A 16,817-nucleotide genomic window follows, 5' to 3' on the forward strand; every position below is an offset into this window, starting at 1 on the left:
TGGTCTAGGAAGAGGTTTCACATGTACCCATTCAGATGGAGACGTTTATTCTCAGCGAGGTAAGGCAAGTTTAGGACCTGGTATAAGAGACATGCCGTAAAGGGGCTACCAGATACACATAAAATTGGCCATTTTTATGAGCTAAAAGCTCTCATTTTTCATATTTCTAGTGCAGTAATGCAGTTCAAATTTCGTGTTTTCAAGTTTACATGTTTTAGCTCTGCAGTGTGCTGCCTTATTTACTTAACTATGTACGAGTTGGCGACTCTAGGTTCAGCACCTGTTCACACTCAGTCTATGTTTGGATGTGCCGGTCAGTTTTTTGAAATGTATTCTCTAGCCTTCTGATCGTGCACTCCGCCTCCTAGCTTCAGGTGTTTTAATTACAGCGGGTCCAGTGCCCCTCCATGGAGAGAGAGAGTTTTGGTCTAGGAAGCGGTTTCACATGTACCCATTCAGATGGAGACGTTTATTCTCAGCGAGGTAAGGCAAGTTTAGGACCTGGTATAAGAGAGATGCCGTAAAGGGGCTACCAGGTACACATAAAATTGGCCATTTTTATGCGCTAAAAGCTCTCATTTTTCATATTTCTAGTGCAGTAATGCAGTTCAAATTTCGTGTTTTCAAGTTTACATGTTTTAGCGCTGGAGTGTGCTGCCTTATTTACTTAACTATGTACGAGTTGGCGACTCTAGGTTCAGCACCTGTTCACACTCAGTCTATGTTTGGATGTGCCGGTCAGGTTTTTGAAATGTATTCTCTAGCCTTCTGATCGTGCACTCCGCCTCCTAGCTTCAGGTGTTTTAATTACAGCGGGTCCAGTGCCCCTCCATGGAGAGAGAGAGTTTTGGTCTAGGAAGAGGTTTCACATGTACCCATTCAGATGGAGACGTTTATTCTCAGCGAGGTAAGGCAAGTTTAGGACCTGGTATAAGAGAGATGCCGTAAAGGGGCTACCAGGTACACATAAAATTGGCCATTTTTATGCGCTAAAAGCTCTCATTTTTCATATTTCTAGTGCAGTAATGCAGTTCAAATTTCGTGTTTTCAAGTTTACATGTTTTAGCGCTGCAGTGTGCTGCCTTATTTACTTAACTATGTATGAGTTGGCGACTCTAGGTTCAGCACCTGTTCACACTCAGTCTATGTTTGGATGTGCCGGTCAGGTTTTTGAAATGTTGTCTCTTGGGAAGACCTACAGTACCTTTGATTTAGAAGCATCCAGACTTTGAGTGGTTGAAATAGTGGTTGGTGGAAAGACTGAAACTATTCATGTTCTTGAGGATAGTGGAGCTGGAGTCAGTTTGGTAGATTCTCACCTTGCTCAGACCCATTGTCTATCGGTAGGACACTACCGAGATCCATTCCTATTCGAGCTATTGATTCTGCTCCTTTCAGCCAGAAAAGTTCAGCCCAAGTCTTACATAATATGAATGTGTGCATAGGGAATCTTCATGAAGAGTTCTTGTTGTGCTACGTCTTGGATAGTGTGCCTACTCCCATCGTCCTAGGCCTTCCTTGGCTGAAGAAACACAAACCGGTCATTGATTGGTGGTCCAGAGAAGTAGTCAGTGGGGGTAAGTTTTGTAAAAACTGTTGCCTGAGTGCTATGAGCTCTACCATCTTTTTGTTAAATCTACCCCTTCTTCTCTGGTGGAGGTAGCTAAGGTGCTACTGGAGAATAGGGGCAAGACTCTACCCACACCTCAGGATAACTCTGAATCTTGGTGTCCTCCTGGGAAAACTGGTCAGGAGAGGGTGGTGGTTCCCTCTGAGTATCCTGAGGTTTAGAGTTTTGAGACACGGTGTGGGGGGATGCCTCTGTTGTCTTTCCTTCAAGGAGAGTGCCATCTTGTGCCAAATGTATGTGTAGTAATAAGCATTCAGGTTCAGACCTGTTTGTAAATGAGTACATGTGGGTGTCCACTAAAAACATCAGGTGGAACTACGCATCTGGAACTCTTAATTCTGGGGTAATGGCTGTTTTCAGACCTGGGAACTTCCAGTTACCCCCCAGTAATGCGTGTACATATTGTGTTCCACAGGTCATTGCTCAGGAGATTTGTAGCTCCTCCGGAGCCTACATTATTACCATCACCATCGGGCTGCGTTTGCTATGACCTTGAGGACCAGGTGACTACAGAGGTAAATAGTGGTTTGATGCATCCTTGCCGTACGTCATTTAAGGTCAAGTCTGATCTTAAGGGTCCAGAGGGGGGTCAAGAATCATTAAATGTGGCTAGTGCAGTGGCTGACAAGGGTGCTAGCCTCACCCCTGCAGATGGTGACACACAGTGGAAGAGACAAACAGAAGACAGACAAAAAGGAAAATACTCAGCTCCGATTCTGCTGCTAAGCTCCACAGCAGCAGAGCAAACGGCTCTACGAATCAGAACTTAAACAGCAGCAACACCACCATCACAGGAGAGCTCCATACCCCTAGCTGGTCTGCATAGAAGAACTCTATAACTGAGGATCAGCTGATGGGTCATGTGACTATTTAAATGGAGGTGAGAGTGGTTATCAATGAACATCAGTTGGCCAGCCTAAAAGAACTGCCAGTAGGAGACTGACATTAACTCTTGCTGGACTAAAAGGAAAAAATTATTTCAATTTCAGCAGAACCAGAGCGGCTATGAATCCCCTAATGATTTGTGACATAGGGTCATTCTACATTCCCTTCCCTATATTGAATAAAAAGATAATTTTTGGCCTTTTTTGTTGTATATCTATTTGGCTGTATATCGTGATCTTTTATGTTTTAATACATTATTAAAAGTGAAGCTTTAATCAAGTTATTCTATATATAGTGCTTTATATTTTTCTTGCACTCACTACTGATTACTCTGTGAAAACTATCTAGAAGAAAAATTGTCTAGAGAGCAAGAAGGTGAGTGCTACCATGTGTCCTGTGTCATGCCAACAGTAATTTATCCTAAGTCTAATCATGTGTGTTTTTTTCATCCATGGATAGGGCTCACTCACAATTTTGCCTAAGAATACTGCCATGAATAAAGAATGACAACTAAACAGCCTCCAAGAGCAACTTCTCCCATTTTGCTGATGAACAATGCTTTTCCAGCAAGAGAGAACATGAAGAACATGTCACCAGGTAAAAGTGATAACTAAGTGGCTACAGTGAATACAGTAATTACATTTTGGGTCCATAGTTAGGAATCTCCCCAAATCTCAAAGCCATTGAGAGCATGTGGTCAATTCTCAAAAAGTGGGTGGGTAAACAAGCACTAATTAGGCAAGAATGGGTTGACATCATCCCAGTTTTGGCCCAGAAGTTGATATCCAGCTGCCAGAGCTAATTGCAGAAGTCTTGAGAAATATGGGTCAGCATTTGTTGACAAATGTGGTATGTCATGAGGAAGAAGTATATGAACTTAAAAACGCTTTGACAATAAAAACCACTGTTCATCTATTTTGCCTCCTGGATATTTCCTCGTGTACACCGGTACACTGGTGTCCTCAGCAATGTAGCAATGGTCCTTCGCTCAACTTTTTTTCCCACTTGAGTTCCCTCTTTGGATCTGTAGTAGCCGATTTTCTGAGCTAGTATAGTGTTGTGGCTGATAACCCCATACCAGGGGAGAACATCCTTGCACTCCCATCTCTGCTATTACATAACGGATAAGACCCTATATTGTGCTATTGTTTTCCAGTGTTTCCTTGCACTATGCAGCACTTTAGTAGAGAACCATAAGCAGCACACTAGTAGAGAACCATAAGCGGCACTCTAGTAAAGAGCCCTACACAGTAGTCTCATAGAGAACCATAAGCAGCACTTTAATAGAGAACCATAAGCATCACTCTAGTGGAGAACCATAAACAGCACTCTAGTAGAGAGCCCTACACAGCACTCTAGAAAAAACAGCAAAACACGGCAGAGGTTCTTACCTGCCTAGGCCTCCAAACAAATGCACTAACAGGATGCAGTGGACCCATGTGGTAAAATAGAAACACAGGTGCAGCATAACCGATGACGCAGCCACTCACCAGCTACCAAACTATTGGAGGGGGTGGCTGCTTGGCACATAGCTGCACATAAAAACTTGTATGTGGCGCTGTTCACACAATAGAGATGCACAACATCCAGGCAGGCCTAGTAGTGACACCCTTCTATTAGATCAGGCGGGCCTGCCCAGCGCTATCCAAATGCACCCCATGTGCACAGCAAAGTGTCAGATCAACGATCTTACACTATAACATGATGCCCACCACCCGGGGCAATGTTATAGCGTAAAAAAAAAATATTCACATGTGTAAAAAAAAAATTTTTTTTAATTAAAAAAAAATATATGTATATTCTTCCTATAAATATATTTCTTTATTTAAATAATAATAAAAAAACAATAAAAGTACACACATTTAGTATCGCTGCGTCCGTAATGACCCCACCTATAAAACTATGTCACTAGTTAAGCCCTTCAGTGAACACCGTAAAAAAAAAAGAGGCAAAAAACAACGCTTTATTCTCATACCGCCAAACAAAAAGTGGAATAACACGCGATCAAAAAGACTGATGTAAATAACCATGGTACCGCTGAAAATATCATCTTATCCCGCAAAAAACGAGCCACAATACTGCATCATCAGCAAAAAAATAAAAAAGTTATAGTCCTCAGAATAAAGCGATGCAAAAATAATTATTTTTTCTACAAAATAGTTTTTATCGTATAAAAAGCGCCAAAACATAAAAAAATTATATAAATGAGGTACCGATGTAATCGTACTGACCCGAAGAATAAAACTGCTTTATCAGTTTTACCAAACGCGGAACGGTATAAACGCCTCCCCCAAAAGAAATTCATGAATAGTTGGTTTTTGGTCATTCTGCCTCACAAAAATCGGAATAAAAAGCGATCAAAAAATGTCACGTGCCCGGAAATGTTACCAATAAAAATGTCAACTCGTCTCGCAAAAGACAAGACCTCACATGACTCTGTGGACCAAAATATGGAAAAATTATAGCTCTCAAAATATTTTTTGCAATAAAAAGCGTCTTTCAGTGTGTGACGGCTGCCAATCATAAAAATCCGCTAAAAAACCCGCTATAAAAGTAAATCAAATTCCCCTTCATCACCCCCTTAGTTAGGGAAAAATAAAAAAAATTAAAAAATGTATTTATTTCCATTTTCCCATTAGGGTTAGGGCTAGGGTTAGGGCTAGGGTTAGTGTTAGGGCTAGGGTTAGGGTTAGGGCTAGGGTTAGGGTTAGGGCTAGGGTTAGGGCTAGGGTTAGGGTTAGGGCTTGGGTTAGGGTTAGGGCTAGGTTTAGGGTTAGGGCTAGGGTTAGGGCTAGGGTTAGGGCTAGGGCTAGGGTTAGGGCTAAGGTTAGGGTTGGGGCTAGGGTTAAGGCTACAGTTAGGGTTGGGGCTAAAGTTAGGGTTAGGGTTGGGGCTAAAGTTAGGGTTAGGGTTGGGGCTACATTTACGGTGGGGAATAGGGTTGGGATTAGGGTTAGGGGTGTGTCAGGGTTAGGGGTGTGGTTAGGGTTACCGTTGAGATTAGGGTTAGGGGTGTGTTTGGATTAGGGTTTCAGTTATAATTGGGGGTTTCCACTGTTTAGGAACATCAGGGGCTCTCCAAACGCGACATGGCGTCTGATCTCAATTCCAGCCAATTCTGCGTTGAAAAAGTAAAACAGTGCTCCTTCCCTTCCGAGCTCTCCCGTGTGCCCAAACAGGGGTTTACCCCAACATATGGGGTATCAGCGTACTCAGGACAAATTGGACAACAACACTTGGGGTCCAATTTCTCCTGTTACCCTTGGGAAAATACAAAACTAGGGGCTAAAATATAATTTTTGTGGGAAATTTTTTATTTTATTTTCACGGCTCTGTGTTATAAACTGTAGTGAAACACTTGGGGGTTCAAAGTTCTCACAACACATCTAGATAAGTTCCTTGGGGGGTCTAGTTTCCAATATGTGGTCACCTTTGGGGGGTTTCTACTGTTTAGGTACATTAGGGGCTCTGCAAACGCAATATGATGCCTGCAGATCATTCCATCTAAGTCTGCATTTCAAATGGCGCTCCTTCCGAGCCCTCCCATGCGTCCAAACGGTGGTTTCCCCCCACATATGGGATATCAGCATACTCAGGACAAATTGTACAACAACTTTTGGGTCCAATTTCTTCTCTTACCCTTGGGAAAATAAGAAATTGAGGGCGAAAATATAATTTTTGTGAAAAAATATGATTTTTTATTTTTACCGCTCTGCATTATAAACTTCTGTGAAGCACTTGGTGGGTCAAAGTGCTCACCACACATCTAGATAGGTTCCATAGGGGGTCTACTTTCCAAAATGGTGTCACTTGTGGGGGGTTTCAATGTTTAGGCACATCAGTGGCTCTCCAAACGCAACATGGCGTCCAATCTCAATTCCTGTCAATTTTGCATTGAAAAGTCAAACGGCTCTCTTTTCCTTCCGAGCTCTCCCATGCACCCAAACAGTGGTTTACCCCCACATATGGGCTATCAGCATACTCAGGACAAATTGTACAACTTTTCGGGTCCAATTTCTTCTCTTACCCTTGGGAAAATAAAAAATTGGGGGCAAAAATAGTGTCACTTGTGGGGGGGTTTCAATGTTTATGCACATCAGGGGCTCTCCAAACGCAACATGGCATCCCATCTCAATTCCAGTCAATTTTGCATTGAAAAGTCAAATGGCGCTCCTTTGCTTCCGAGCTCTGTCATGCGCCCAAATAGTGGTTTACCCCCACATATGGGGTATCGGCATACTCAGGACAAATTGTACAACAACTTTTGGGGTCCATTTTCTCCTGTTACCATTGGTAAAATAAAACAAATTGGAGCTGAAGTAATTTTTTTGTGAATAAACATTCCAAAAATTCCTGTGAAACACCAGAAGGGTTAATAAACTTCTTGAATGTGGTTTTGAGCACCTTGAGGGGTGCAGTTTTTAGAATGGTGTCACACTTGGGTATTTTCTATCATATATACCCCTAAAAATGATTTCAAATGAGAGGTGGTCCCTAAAAAAATGGTGTTGTAAAAATGAGAAATTGCTGGTCAATTTTTAACACTTATAACTCCCTAACAAAAAAAAATTTTGGTTCCAAAATTGTGCTGATGTAAAGTAGACATGTGGGAAATGTTACTTATTAAGTATTTTGTGTGACATATCTCTGTGATTTAATTGCATAAAAATTCAAAGTTGAAAAATTGCGAAATTTTCAAAATTTTCGCCAAATTTCCATTTTTTTCACAAATAAACGCAGGTACTATCAAAGAAATTTTACCACTAGCATAAAGCACAATATGTTATGAGAAAATAATGTCAGAATCACCAGGATCCATTTAAGCATTCCAGAGTTATAACCTCATAAATGGACAGTGGTCAGAATTGTAAAAATTGGCCTGGTCATTAACGTGCAAACCACCCTTGGGGGCAAAGGGGTTAAGGAACACAGATTTTCCCATCAGTGAGATGGGATAGGACAGTTGGTGCTTATAAAGTTCTCTGTATCTTAGAGTGTAATGTCTGTCTGCTAGTGTTGAGCATTCCGATACTGCAAGTATCAGGTATCGGCCGATATTCGCTATATCGGAATTACGATACCGAGTTCCGATATTTTTGCGATATTGGAAATCGGAATTGGAAGTTCCTATAGTGCAATTATGCAGTATAAAGAAGTGTGGGCGGTGTGTGGGCGGTGTGTGTGTGGTGCGTGGGTGGAGACTGGGTGTGTGTGCGGGCGGTGTCTGTGCGTGACCGTGGGGCTCTCTGCGTGTGTGCTGGGGCTCTATGCGGTGTGCGGGGTCTCTGTACGGCATGCACATCTCTGTGCGGCTTGCGGGGTGTTTCTGTGGCGGGCGGGGTGTCTCTGCGGCGGGCAGGGTCTCTGCGGGGCGTGCGGGGGTCTCTGCGGGGTGTGCAGGAGTCTCTGCGGGGCGTACGGGGGTCTCTGCGGGGCGGGCGGGGTCTCTGTGCGGCAGGCGGAATCTCTGAGCGGCGGGTGGGGTCTCTGTGGGGCGTGCGGGGGTCTTTGCGGGGTCTCTGCAGCGTGTGGTGTGTCTCTGTGTGGGGTGTCTCAGTGCGGGCATCGTCCGATTGGACTACAAGTCCCATTGGACGATGCCTACTACACTGACAGTGATTGACACATTAGCCAGTGATGGGACAGTAGTAGTCCCATCATCCAGCTAATGTGTTGAATGGAAAAAAAAAAACTCCATACATACTCCATACATACTCCACACATACTCCATACAGTACATTGATACATTACATACATGACATACAGTACATTAAACATAGAGTTCATACTCACCATTACTTGTCATTTTGATCCCCGAAGCCAGTGTCATCTGTAAAAAAGGTGAAAAAAACAACCACTATACTCCCTATCCGCAGAAATCCACGAGTGTCCTACGACGACCTCCCGTGGAGAACGGCAGCAACAGCTGTTTTTTTAAAAAATTCAACGCTCATTAAGGCCTCTTTCACTCTTGCGCCAGTACGGGTCCGTCGTTATGCGTCGGGCCGATGTACCGACGCACGTTGTGAAATTAGTGCACGACGTGGGCAGCGGATGCAGTTTTTCAACACATCCGCTGCCCATTCTGAAGTCCGGGGAGGAGGGGGCGAAGTTTCTGCCGCACATGCGCGGTAGAAAATGGCGGGTGCGACGGCTACAAAAAACGTTCACTTGAACGTTTTTTCGTGCCGACAGTCTGCCAAAGCACGACAGATCCATTGCACGACGGGCACGACGTGTGGCCATCCGTCGCGATCCGTCACTAATAAAAGTCTATGGGTACAAAACGCATCGTGCGAGCACATTTGCAGGATCCGTTTTTTCCGCCGGATCTTTTTTTTCCGCCGGATCCGTTTTTTCCACCGGATCATTTTTTTTCCATCAGATCCGTTTTTTTCTCATAGAGTTGTATTAGCACCGGAGTGCGCCTGATGGCCACACGTTTCATCCATTTTTTGCTAGATCTGGCGCTGTGCGTTTTTTCGACGGACAGAAAAAACGTTCCTCTGTATGTGTTTTCCATCCGGTGGAAACAGGTTTTTTGACGGATCCTGCAAAAAACGGATGAAACGTGTGGCCATCAGGCGCAATCCGGCGCTAATACAACTCTATGAGAAAAAACGGATCTGGCGGAAAAAAAACGATCCTGCGGAAAAAAACGGATCCTGCGGAAAAAAAAACGGATCTGGCGGAAAAAAACAATCAGGTGGAAAAAACGGATCCTGCAAATGTGCTCGCAGGATGCGTTTTACCCATAGACTTGTATTAGCGATGGATCGCGACGGATGGCCACATGTGGCATGCGTCGTGCAACGGATCTGTCGTGTTTTGGCGGACCGTCGGTACGAAAAAACGTTCAAGTGAAGGTTTTTTTGTCTGTCGCGCCCGCCATTTTCTACCGCACATGCGTGGCAGAAACTCCGCCCCCTCCTCCCCGCACTTCAGAATGGGCAGCAGATGCGTTGAAAAACTGCATCCACTGCCCACATCGTGCACAAATTTCACAACGTGCGTCGGTATGTCGGCACATAGTGACGGACCCGTACTGACACAAGAGTGAAAGAGGCCTTAATGAGTGTTGAATTTAAAAAAAATAAAAGCGGAAAAAAATGGCGTGGGCTCCCGCGCAATTTTCTGCGCCAGAGGGGGAACGCCAACGGCTGGGGGCCAATATTTGTAGCCTGCTATGAATACCAGCCCGTAGCTGTCTGCGTAGCATTTACTGCCTATTAAAATAGGGGGACCCCCCCAAAAATGACGTGGGGTCCCCCTATATTTTATAGCCAGAAAGGCCATGAATATTGCCCCCCCCTGGCTACAAATACCAGTCCCCAGCCGCCCCAGAAATGGCGCATCTGTAAGATGCGCCAATTCTGGCACTTAGCCCCTCTCTTCCCACTCCTGTGTAGCGGTGGGATATGGGGTAATAAGGGGTTAATGTCACCTTGCTATTGTAAGGTGACATTAAGCCAGGTTAATAACGGAGAGGCGTCAATAAGACGCCTATCCATTATTAATCCAATAGTAAGAAAGGGTTAATAAAACACGCACACATTCAGAAAAAAGTATTTTAATATTCTTCATTTAACCATACTTACCATACTTCAGCGCCTGCAAAAAAACGTAAAATAATAAACGGTATACTACCTGTCCACCGTAGTCAAATTAATAACGAGTGTCCCACGACGATCTCCCCTATAGAACAGTGAGATCGGGTGATGTCACTGCTCTATAGGACCTTCAGTGACACACTGACAGGAGACAATTGTTCCTGCAATGCATCACTGAGGTTACTAAAGTTCAAAGTCTTACTTTATGGCAATTGCTGCGTGGGAAAATTTCTCATGCAGCAATGCCATAAGTGAGGCTAGGGACTATTTTTTTTACAGCGGCGGAGGAATCCCTTCCTCCCGTCATTGTGTTTCTGGGGCCCCTGGAGAGCGGTTGCAACAGCTGTTGCTGCCGTTATCCACGGGAGATCGTCGTAGGACACTCGTGGATTTCTGCGGACAGGGAGTATATTGGTTGTTTGTTTTTTTTCACCTTTTTTACAGATGACACTGGCTTCGGGGATCAAAATGACAAGTAATGGTGAGTATGAACTCTATGTTTAATGTACTGTATGTCATGTATGTAATGTATGAATGTACTGTATGGAGTATGTATGGAGTACGTATGGAGTATTTTTTTTTTCATTCAACACATTAGACGGATGATGGGACTACTACTGTCCCATCATTGGCTAATGTGTCAATCACTGTCAGTGTAGTAGGCATCGTCCGATGGGACTTGTAGTCCCATCTGACGATGCCTGCACTGAGACACCCCGCACAGAGACACGCCGCACACTGCAGAGACCCCGCACAGACACCCCGCACGCCCCGCAGAGACCCCCGCATGCCCCGCAGAGACCCCTCCCACCGCACAGAGACCCTGCACGCCGCACAGAGACCCGCCCACCTCGCAGAGACCCCCGCATGCCCCGCAGAGACCCCTGCACACCCCACAGAGACCCCTGCACAACCCGCAGAGACCCCCGCATGCCCCGCCGTGACCCGCAAGCTGCACAGAGACTCCACCCGCCGCAGAGACACACCGCATGCTGCAGAAAGACACCCTGCACGCTGCACAGACCCCAGAGAGCCCCGGTAGGCAGGTACACATCCCTGGCAGGCCCGCACAGACCCCGCCCGCACAGACACTCACAGTGTCCGCCCACGCACCGCCCACACACCGCCCACACTCTTTCCCCCTCCGGAACAGGATGTTTAAGGACAGAAAGGGCTGTTTTACATTCCGATATTTGTGTCCCATTGACTTGCATTGGTATCGGGTATCGGTATCGGCGATATCCGATATGTTTGGATATCGGCCGATCCAATCCGATACCGATACTTCTGGGTATCGGAAGGTATCGCTCAACACCACTGCCTGCCTTTAGCCTCCCCTCCTTTTTTAAATGCTGTCATCTCCTATTTCAGTAATGGGAAGATCTGTCTTTACCCATGAACTGAGAGTGAAAGATCAGTCAAGGAGGAGAAAGAAGCAGATTCTCTAATAAGATACATTACCTCTTGGATTACCCATATCACTACAAATTGGGACTAGACAAATAGGCTAATTTAGCTAAAATTCTACTGACTCCTGAATAGATAACCCTATGCCGATTTGTGTTGCTGTATTCCTACATCCATAGTAGTCCATTTTATGGTGCTGGATGAAACATTATGATAATTCTCCAAGGAAATTCTATGGAAAATTAATAGCAATGCTTGTACTATATGTAAAAAAAACTCATAAAAATCATACGATACAGACCCTGTTGGTTCATTTCCCTAGTAGTTGATACACTGACTTTTTCTTCTTTTGAAATTCACTGGAAGCAAGTTATTTATAAATAGGATCCATGAGTATATCATATGTAGACTAGTCACTCTAGGCAGCCATTCCCAAGAAAAGGACATTTAAATTGGGGAAAAATTGACTATCAATGGAAAGTGCTTGACAAAGGTGCCAAACAGAGTCAACTTGTTCATTGCCACTCAGTAATGAGCAATGCTATGAAGAGCCTCTTAGACTTTGAAAAATAAGAGTGATGGGCGGTGCCATTGTGTAGAACCAGGAATATTAATTAGGTAGTTCCTCTGTGATGTGACTCATTATTAATGAACTCCATGAGTATGTAATGAACTGTGGGCAAACCCTATGGAAGGCGACTCACAAGATTATAAGATGCTGTGTATGAATTGTACATGCAAAATGAAACTCATAATTTACCTCAGTGTCGCACAGGATTCCAGACTATTTTTTTTACTCAAGAATTTTTTTTTACCTTAAAATTCTTTTTTTTTCATGGCTCCATTAAAAAATAATGTAGGATATATAAGGTGAAGTTTGAGTTTTACACTCACTAAGGTCATGGTACTGTTCAGTTTGGTCAAAATGACTGTTATTGTGAACAGTTAAGCAAATTAAAGATTAAAAGATCTCTAAAAGGGTTAAGGTTAAAGATTACATATTTCCTTTCTACTTTAGGCAAAAAAAATATTGCCTTTTTTACATTTTAAAAATTACAAAAAGATAAATGGTCCGTTGTAAAAGTTTGGCCTCCCTTTGAGATTTGAGTGTTTAGACAACTTTTCAGACCTTAATTATGCTGGGTTCACATTGCGTTAAGTGCCGTCCGCTGACGGCATCCGTTACATAGCGGCACTAACGCTATGTAACGGATCCGTTAGTTCACCCATTGACTGCCATTATGTAGCGCATCACTAGCGCATGTCATAATCGGCATGCGTTAGTGATGTGCCGTCATTCTGTGACGGACCCTCGGATGCAGTCTGCAGCATTTTCGGGTCCGTCACTGCTAGCACAGATAGAACATCTGAGCTAGCGCGATCGCATAAACGCGATCTTTTTCGGCACTTGCGTTAACGCTGTTTGTTAGCGTATGCGCTGAACGGACTGCACTTAACGCAATGTGAACCTAGCCTTGCCTTGTAGGGGCATGGTTTATTTACTATCAATGTTAGGAAAGGTCAGGTAATGCAAATTTTACACCTTTATAAAAGCCCAGCCTCCTCTAACCCTGTGTCAAAAAACAAAAGCCATGGGTTCTGAAAATGAAAATGGAAGAGGCCATCAAAACAGGAGAAGGCTGTAAGAAGATAGCAAATTGTCATTAAGTTGCCCTTTCCTCAGTTCGAAATGTAATTAAGAAACAGGAACAATGTAGGCCAAGATAAGGTTTGGAAGACCAAGCAAAGTTTCAGAGACAGTTGCTCATAGGATTGCTAAAGAGGCAAATCAGAACCCCCGTGTCATGCCGTTGCTGCCGCCGGCTCTTCCCACCGCAGCTCGCCGGGTGCGCGCGCGCGCGCCGCATTCAGCTCTGCGCGTGCGCACATCTGATTCCTCTGTTGGCGCTCTTTCCTGTCCTCTCTGTCATCCTGGAGGACTGTAACCCGGAAGTAGCTCCCATGCTGCTATGTAAACTGCTTCCTGCTGCTTCTCTGTGCCTGATGTTCATTTGTGTTTACAAGTGCTTCTGGCCACCTGTGGTCTCTGAGCGTTCCTAGCTCTCTGACTTTGGGTCTCCTCCGCCCTCTGCAGTGCCTGCCTGTTTCCTGTGTTCCTGCCTTGTTCCTTCAGTTCCTTTTCCTCTGCAGTACCTGCCCGGCTCCTATATCTTTTCCTTGCTCCCGTCAGCCTCGGTCTCTCCATATTGTCCTGCCAGTCTCCGTGCCTCTGTAGCGTTCCCATCTTCTCCCTTGTCTCAGTATTTCCTTTCTGTTCCCTCTTTCCCTTTGTGCCTGCTGTGTTCCCATCTGTTCTCAGTCGACCCTCCAGCTTCCGTGGCGATAGTCCCTCACGGGCCTGCCCCTAACTCTCCCTGTATAGGGGGCGGTCCACCTGGTCAGCTCGTCCGAGAGGGGTTCGTCATCACGGTCCAGTGGGTCCACTCTCCGTTTGAATATACATGCTCTAATCGGACTGCACTCGGGTGACATCCGAGTGCAGCCAGATTCTTACAGCGTCACAGTAACATCAGGCCATGGACCCCGCTGGAGTCTCTGCCACTCAAAAGGAGTTACTCTTTTTGCGTGAAAACCAGACTAGGATCATGTCATTTTTAAAGAATATGGAGTCTCGCCTAGCGGCTTTACAGCCTTCTGATCCTGGTATTGCTCCGCAGTTGGTTGCCCTTCAGCAGGAGCTAGATCAACAACGGGACACTCGGTCCCATATTTTGAATTTTATGGCCTCCATTAATGATCGGCTTCGCTCCCTCCAGAATGTGACCTCTGGTTCCACTCCTGTCTCTGCGCCACAACCCTCTCCCCAACTTGCTAGACCTCCTCGGTATGGTGGGGATTCTAAAGCGTGCCGTGGCTTTCTTAATCAATGCCAGTTGCATTTTGAATTGTCTCCGCTACTTTATCCTACCGACCGAGCTAAGGTTGCTTTTATAGTATCCCATTTGGAGGGTGAGGCTTTGGCATGGGTTAATCCCCTCTGGGAGCGTGATGATCCTTTGGTCTCCCAACTCAATCCGTTCCTGGATACCTTCCGTAAGGTTTTTGATGAACCTGGTCGTCTGGTCTCTACCACTGAGTCCCTCTTTAACCTTTACCAGGGTACTCTCTCAGTAGCCCAGTACGCCATCCGTTTCCGGATTCTGTCCTCAGACCTTGGGTGGAATAATGAGGCTTTGGTTGGAGCGTTTTGGCGTGGTTTGTCTTCACGGATTAAGGATGAGTTGGCGGGACAGGACACTCCCACCTCTTTGGATGATCTTATCTCCTTGGCCATACGCATTGATCTGCGCTTTCAGGAGCGCACTCGTGAGCTTGCCAGAGAGAGGAGACCTCTTCGCCAGACCACTGTTGCTCGAGGGACTTCCTTTTCTCAAGCAGCCCCGGTGGCTTCTTCATCTTCTCCTGAACCCATGCAGGTCGATCGCCTTAAGTCTTCTGAGCAACGCCGCAAAGAGAGACTCGCACAAGGTCTTTGTTTTTACTGCGGCAGTGCCTCTCATCTCTTACGCGCGTGTCCTCAGAAGTCGGGAAACGCATCCGCCTAGGACAGGTAAGAGAAGCCTTCCTAGGTGGTTATGATTCCTCTCCGCCTCTGGTTTTGTCTGTTATTCTTCATTTAGGTTCCCATCACTTTTCTCTGGAGGCTTATGTTGATTCAGGAGCGGCTGGGAACTTTGTTCAGCTCGAGGTTGTTAACAGGCTTGGGATACCTGTTAGACCCTTGGAGACTCCTAGACAAATAGCTTCTGTCGATGGTCAGCCTTTGCGGGAGACCGTCATCTTGGTTACGGAGGAAGTCGAACTTCAGATTGGAGCACTTCATCGTGAGAAACTGGCCTTTTATGTTTTACCTTCTTTGTCTCATTCTTTCCTTTTGGGTCTTCCTTGGTTGAGAGATCACGAACCCACGCTGGACTGGCGTACTGGAGATGTTCTACGGTGGGGACAGTCTTGTCTGAACAGGTGCCTGCTTCCCGTCAAGCCTGCGTCCTCCTCTTGGTCTGCTTCGGAATCCATGGGAATTCCTCCTGCCTATTGCGCTTTCTCGGACGTCTTTAACAAGAAGGAAGCGGAGATTTTGCCGCCGCACCGTTCTTATGACTGCCCGATAGACCTTGTTCCTGGTTCTACTCCACCTAGGGGTCGTATTTACCCATTGTCTCCTACCGAGACGCAAGCCATGTCCGAATATATTCAAGAGAATCTGGCCAGAGGCTTCATTCGAAAGTCTTCCTCACCTGCAGGAGCTGGGTTCTTCTTCGTTAAAAAGAAGGACGGTTCTCTTCGCCCATGTATAGACTACCGGGGTCTCAACACCATCACGATCAAAAACAAGTACCCACTTCCTCTCATACCAGAACTCTTTGATCGTCTGCGTGGAGCACGAATCTTTACCAAATTGGATCTCAGAGGAGCTTATAATTTGATCCGTATCCGTTCTGGTGACGAGTGGAAGACTGCGTTTAATACCAGAGATGGTCATTATGAATATTTGGTTATGCCCTTCGGTTTATGCAATGCACCCGCAGTCTTCCAGGAGTTCGTAAATGATGTTTTTCGGGATCTACTTTACACCTGTGTTGTAGTGTACTTGGACGATATCCTTGTGTTCTCTCCAGATCTGTCTACTCACAGAAGAGATGTACGGCAAGTACTTCAGCGTTTGAGAGAGAATCGGCTGTATGCAAAACTGGAAAAATGTGTCTTCGAACAGTCATCTCTACCCTTCTTGGGTTTCATCATTTCCGACGCTGGTTTGTGTGTGGATCCGGGAAAAGTTTCTGCCGTGCTCAACTGGCCGCGTCCTCTTGGAGTGAAAGCAATTCAGCGATTTCTTGGATTTGCTAACTACTATCGGCAGTTTATACCTCACTTTTCCTCTCTTTCAGCTCCAATCTCCTCCATGATTCGGAAGGGTGCCAATCCTCATCTGTGGTCGTCTAAGGCCGAAGCGGCTTTCCGGTCCATCAAGCAAGCCTTTGCCTCAGCTCCTATTCTTCATCGTCCAGTGGCCAATAAACCCTTCATCCTTGAAGTAGATGCTTCTGCAATTGGAGCTGGAGCTGTGCTCTCGCAGAAATCCTCTTCTGGTCGTCTTGTGCCTTGTGGTTTTTTCTCAAAGATCTTCTCCTCCTCGGAAAAAAATTATTCCATCGGTGATAAAGAACTGTTGGCAATCAAGTTGGCATTAGAGGAGTGGCGGTACCTCTTAGAAGGGGCTTTACATCGTTTTATAATCTACAGCGATCACAAGAATCTGGTGT

This window comes from Ranitomeya imitator, chromosome 9 (genome assembly GCF_032444005.1).
Source record: "Ranitomeya imitator isolate aRanImi1 chromosome 9, aRanImi1.pri, whole genome shotgun sequence".
Classification (NCBI taxonomy): Eukaryota; Metazoa; Chordata; class Amphibia; order Anura; family Dendrobatidae; genus Ranitomeya; species Ranitomeya imitator.